The sequence below is a fragment of the Sycon ciliatum genome, chromosome 3, assembly GCF_964019385.1.
Source record: "Sycon ciliatum chromosome 3, ocSycCili1.1, whole genome shotgun sequence".
Taxonomy (NCBI): Eukaryota; Metazoa; Porifera; class Calcarea; order Leucosolenida; family Sycettidae; genus Sycon; species Sycon ciliatum.
The window spans coordinates 36,754,823-36,761,431 of NC_088645.1; the positions used below are offsets into that span (position 1 = coordinate 36,754,823).

Below are 6,609 nucleotides of genomic sequence, written 5' to 3' on the forward strand. Positions count from 1 at the left end.
TGGGACACACACACACACACACACACACACACACACACACACACACACACACACATATATACACCATGTACCCTGCACCATGCATTCGCCCATCGCAAGAGAAGCATGCAAATCTGCAAATGCCCCCACACATTTCCTCGTATAGCAACGATAGCGGACAAGATCTGAATGAGACAGGTGAAGTCTAGTGCCAGAAAACTGTCAAATCCACACATCCTGCTAAGCCATGTGAATCGACCACCAATGCACACCTGGTCTACACCACATGGAGCACATCAGCATAAAATGGCCAAGACAGTTACCTATGCACACCCTACACTTGCTGGGGTACACACACACACACACACACATACACACACACCTCAGACCTCAGACCTCAGACATGCCCATCGCGGGAGCGATGATAGCGAACAGCTATGTTTTAGACATAGCAACTTGTGCTGGGATTACACCATTCAACAGCTTGCAAGGCTGATGAATTGACCGCCACTATTTTTAGCCTGGTATCCACCACACAGCTGTTTGAAGTGACTTTTTCTGGCCAGCGAATCCCTATTTTTCATTTTTCAATTTTTTTTTCTTTTTTTTTCTTTTTTTCTTTTTCTACACACACACCACACCACATACTCCGGCATACACTGGCTGTTGGTAACCACCCAGGAGAATGAAAGAAAAGTCAGGAAGAGTCTGAGAAAGAGAAGAAAGACGTGTATGACCATAATCGTCGGGAATCGAACCCGCAACCTATCGATTGGAAATCGCTGCACATACCACTGCACCATACACACACACACACACACACACACACACACACACACACACACACACACACATACATACACACACTCACACACACACACACACACATACATACACACTCACACACACACACACGCGCACGCACACACACATGCACACATACACATGAAGCCATAGCAAATTGTGCTGGGATTGCACCATTCAACAGCTTGCAAGGCTGAAGAATTGACCGTCACTATTCAGCCTGGTCTCCACCATAAAGCTATTTGAAGTGACTTTTTCTTGCCAGTGAATCCCTATTTTTGGCCTTTTTCATTTTTTCCCCGCACATACATCACACCACATACTCCACATAACCACACACACACACGTGCACACACACGTGCACACACACACGTGCACACAAACGTGCATAGAATCCAGGATTTCTCACCGTGTTTGTCTGGGATCCAGCACGCGGCGTGTTTCGGTATGAAAAGGCTGTCTGGATGAGCGTCTTTCCGCGCAGGGAGCTGGTTATATGTGTGCCACTTGCTGGTGTCAGAAAGGGGCAGTAAGTATTGTGCGTTAGGCAAATCTCGGAAACATGTAACGTATATGGAGTGGATGGAGTTTATGGAGTCTAGAGGAACACCTTTCCAGAGCTTGCATGCATGCACCGCATCGAAATATCCCATTTTCTTGTCAGTGGGCACGAGCATTTTACCTCTGTCACCCTGACGCGGGCTGCATGTCCTTTCACTGACCGGCTGGTGAGAATCTGCACACACACACACACACACAGTGAGACGCCAATCATGCCATCATGCTCGCTGCGTACAAACGTATACCGGTACATTTACCTGTCAAATAGTACTGTGTATATGTACAGACAGCACCTGGCACCCAAGCGGCAATATTTGACAAGAAGCCAGAGAGTGAGACGTGTGCGAGTGCGAGCAGTGGTTTTGAAATGCCGCTCAAACCGGGTCACATGGACCTGTACTGCGGCAATCACCAACTCCAGGTCCTGTCTTGCCCCCTCCCCCCTTCTCTCATCTGACTACCGTCACGAAGAAAAGTGCATGACTGTGTACACACAAACGTACGCATGCACACACACACACACACACACACATACACACACACACACACACACACACACACACACACACACACACACACACACACACATACATGCGAGTGTGTGCATACGTACAAAAGACTGTTGCCAATTGCGAGGGGCTGAGACCGAGAGCACTGAGTGTGCCATGCGGCACCACTAACTCTGCATTGCGCTGCACTAACATGCTGTTACCGCATACCGGCTGATCCTTCACTTCCTCTGGGACATTCCGCATCTCTCCAGGCTTCTCAAATTATAGTGAAGTGCTGGACAACCTATTACGTTGCGTGTTGCTGTGAGTCACGCCTGGGTCAATCTCTTTCTCTCACCACAATCCCCCAACCACTGGTTCACAACATTACATGCATGCCACTCTGTCTAACCCTGCTGTCATGACTCGTCACATGATTTTCATCACGAACCAACAGACATGAAAGACATTCAACAACGTCACCTGCCAACATTGCAAAGCAAAACACCCATACCATAACAAGAATGCAATTATCTCCCATGTAAATGTGTCCAAATGATTTGGTCAGAAGTAAGACTATCCTGCTCACTGCAGGGCAGCCGAACAGCCTGGTGCGCTTCTAGGACTTCTCCACATCACACTATCTCCATTTTACTTACAAGAATTATGTTTCTTTAAAGAGAAAGGTTTAGCTATTTCAAGTACGATGTTGGAGCTTGACCAGGTTGTGCAAGGGAATCGTATGTGTAAATGACTTTTGAGTGCTTGAACTAAAGCTGTTATTAAATAATTGCTGCTTTGACATCCAAAATCATTATTAGTAAAGGGCTGTGCTTTGTGACTAGTTGATGCAGTAATGAATAGGTTCCCACTCACATCTTGGAATGTGACAAACATAGGGATCTTGACGACCTGTCCTCAAACGGAAAAGAATAAGACAGCGTGTTGAGAAGAAGGAATTTTCCTTCACCAGTTCTCCTCGTCGCAGAGAACAGATATCCTTTGCTGGTAGTACCAAAGAGAAAGAAAGAGAGAGAAACAAAGACGTTCAAGCAGACAGAGAAACAGAGAATCAGATTTAGACAGAGACAGGGACAGGGACAGAGACAGAGACAGAGATAGACACAGACAGACAGACAGACAGGCAGGCAGGCAGGCAGGCAGGCAGCCAGGCAGGCAGGCAGGCAGCCAGGCAGGCAGGCAGGCAGACAGACAGGCAGGCAGGCAGACAGACAGACAGACAGACAGACAGACAGACACACACAGACAGTCAGACAGACAAGCCGACGTTCAGACAGATGCATAGACAAACAGACAGACACAGACAGGCACACAGACAGAGGCACACAGACACACAGGAAGCGAGAGAGAAAGTCGCGTTTTTTAAAGACAGTTAAGTGTAACAAATGAGGACTTATACCTCTACAACAGGGTTTTACACCTGAAAGCTGGTGCAAGAATTTACAGCCATGTTGTCAGTCTAGATGCCACGGGTTTGCACAGATGGAGAAAATGCAACGAAACCTTGTAGTGATATGAAAGAAGAAATAAAAAGAAGAGATTGTTAGAAATGAAGTCCAGTTGAGCCAGTAGGGAAAACATACCTTCTGTTAGAAGGGCAACTGCCAAGGGTTCATACGTATTATCGTCGCAGTGATCATTATTGCTCATTAGTTCAACTGCAGGGAGAAAACAACATTGAGAAAAACAAACAATCAAGATTAATGAGCCGCGGCCAGCAAAAAAGGTACTAAAGGAAGTTACGGAAATTGTTCAGAATGGGAGTTTGAAGTTCGGATTTGAAAAATATCTTTTTGAGTTGCGGTGATTTTGTACTTTTTACGAGTTGTCTCCTTGATGAGGATCGCTTCAAGATTATTTGTTTTCATCTTGACAAGGTATCAAGTGGCACAACTTCATCTTTCAACAAGTGCGAGTGCATGCAAAACGCGTACTGAAAGTAAAGAAGCCACAGAGTGTCATGGCATGCACGAGTAGAAGACGAGGCCTAGAAATTTGCGGTGCGAGCGTTGACGACCTCGCTGCGCTACGGGAACATAACGAAAGTTTTTACGGCCTAAACAGCAGTGATACGATCGCCGAATCGTCTGGCTCAGACGAGTCAGATTCGGACACACCTGCAGAAAAACGGACCTGTTTACCGCTGGAGTCGCAGAGCAGCGATGTTGAGCATTTCAGCGATGCAGAGAATACCACTAGCGATGGAACGAGTGCAGCAAGTGGAGCGGCAGCGGCGATGATACGCGACGCACTGGACATCGGTTGCAAATGGAAAGTGAATCATTGGACCAAGCTACCTCCGGACCGGCTCGAGGAACTGGTATGTAACTTGAGAGCAATGAAGAGGAGTGAGCTGAAGCGGTACGTGCTGGGCGAACTTGCAGCGATAATGAAAATATCTAGCCCCAGCGCTGGAGCTGCAACTGCAAGTTCTCGCAAATTTTCGTTCACATGTCCAATGCTTCGTGTTGTCGTCTGCCATGAAGTGTTCCAAGGTGCACATGGATTGTCGCATACTCTACTACGTAATTTACAAGAAGACGCTGAACATCTACTTACAACGCCACAGAGCAGCAAGAGTAAGGGAAAACCCCCACCCAACATCTTACCTACTGCAGTGGCTGACAATGTTGTGCAGTTTATCAAAAACTATGCATCTCGTTATGGAATGCCACAACCAGCAGCACCCAGGGGACGCGCAGCAAAGGCGCCCACATATCTTCCTGCTAGTTGTACAAAGAAAGAAATTCATTGTCTATACTGTGATTCTGAAGGTGCGCATCCTATTAGTCTGACCACGTTCAAACAGCTTTGGAAAGCTAATACTCCAGATATATGCATCATGAAGCAGAGATATGATGTTTGCGCACGCTGTGAGCGTCTGCGTGCACGGGAATCTCCTGGTGTCGTTTGCATGAAGAAGAACTGTCAAGCAGATGAGGTTGAGATAAGGCACATGCGCTTGTCGACCAACTCTGCTGCTGTCGCTGCAAGCGGCCTGCCCACAACCTTGCCACCAGGTGGTATCAGTGATACAAGGCTGCTGTACCTGAACAAGGAGATCATGCAATACCTGAGCCAAGACTCACAAGCACCCTGGAGCAATGCCACAGGCCAAGAAGAGGCCGAGGGCGGTGGCGGTGGCGGTGGCGGCGGCGGCGGCGGCGGCGGCGGCGGCGGCGGCGGCGGCGGCGGCGGCGGCGGCGGCGGCGGCGGCGGCGGCGGTGGTGGTGGTGGTGGTGGTGGTGGTGGTGGTGGTGGTGGTGGTGGTGGTGGTGGTGGTGGTGGTGGTGGTGGTGGTGGTGGTGGGGGGGGGTGGTGGTGGTGGTGGTGGTGGTGGTGGTGGTGGTGGTGGTGGCGGCGGTGGGGGTGGTGGTGGTGGTGGTGGTGGTGGTGGTGGTGGTGGTGGGGGGGGGGGGTGGTGGTGGTGGTGGTGGTGGTGGTGGTGGTGGCGGCGGTGGGGGTGGTGGTGGTGGTGGGGGGGGGGGGTGGTGGTGGTGGTGGTGGTGGTGGTGGTGGCGGCGGTGGGGGTGGTGGTGGTAGTAGTAGCAGTAGTAGTAGTAGTGTCAAAGTGCACTGTGTTATATTACTACCACCCCGCATCATTCTATCTCCTATTTTTATTTTCTCCTCAGCTTCTTCTTCATAAGCTGTTGACGGAGACTCCCTCGACTTAGGCTAAGGCCTGTGGAGAATCCATAAATACAAATACAAAATTAATACACGTGTATGTGTGTGTGTTTGTACAAAGCATGCAGGTAAGGATATACCCAAGCCCAGTGCTCTTGCTCTGCACAAGCAAATTCAAAGAGCCTGTACCCAATACGCACCTGGCATGCATAGGAAGACGCGCGTCTGCTCAGACGTAGTATTTGGCAAAGGTATTGGCATGGAGTCTCTTCCAAACTTGTACTCCAGGGGTCCATTGGGGCTTCTGACCCAAAGAGTAGCACCATTCAATGTCTGGTGCAGACATTCCTTATGTAAACTGTACTCCTTTTCAAAGAGTCGTTCATTGACAAGAGCCTGGCCTATGGAGTCACACGCCATGGCAGCGCGATCATAAGTAGTGCTGGACCATGTAAACTGGAACCGAGATTTCAGGCATTCGACAGAATCTGTTTTGGAACAAGAGGTATGTAATACACACCCATATATGCAGGCACACACCCACACCCACCCACACACACCCACACACACCCACACACACACACACACACACACACACACACACACCACACACACACACACACACACACACACACACACACACACACACACACACACACACACACACCTTGAAACCTTGAAACTGCCACCTAAAGGTGATGCAGTGCCTCAAAGAGGCAAGGAGGGCAGAGTTACTTCTTGCATTTGTGTTGAGCCAGGTACTGGAGACGTGTGAACTTCCGAGAGCAGGTCGGGCATGGGATGGTGCGGCGCTCGGATCCAGAGCTGCATGTTCTGCGGTTGCAGTTGCAGTTGTGCCGGCGGTGCCCAGCTTTGCTCCGGAAACAGCGGTCACAGGTGTGGCAGTGGTAATGACATTGGCTGCAATCAGGTGGGCGAGGTGCAACAATCTCTGGAACTAGAGCGTCACCAAGACTGGGAGAGCAGCTGTGCACAGCAAATCCACCTCGGCTAGCAAACCAACGATGGCACGTTTCGCACAACACAGCACCGGCCTGTTCATGGATCGGCTTCAGTCGCTCTTCCCTGCATTTGTGCCGCCGAAGCACACACACACACACAC

At 49.7% G+C, this 6,609-nt stretch overlaps 1 long non-coding RNA gene across 1 annotated transcript; it reads right to left on the reverse strand.

The window, feature by feature from the left end:
* Positions 1–1,198: 1,198 nt before the first annotated feature.
* On the reverse strand, positions 1,199–5,947 carry LOC135812734 (uncharacterized). Its single transcript, XR_010552942.1, has 4 exons — positions 5,687–5,947; positions 3,440–3,514; positions 2,712–2,840; positions 1,199–1,519 (listed from the first exon to the last, which is right to left on the reverse strand). It is a non-coding gene; the product is annotated as an uncharacterized LOC135812734 (long non-coding RNA).
* Positions 5,948–6,609: the final 662 nt, after the last annotated feature.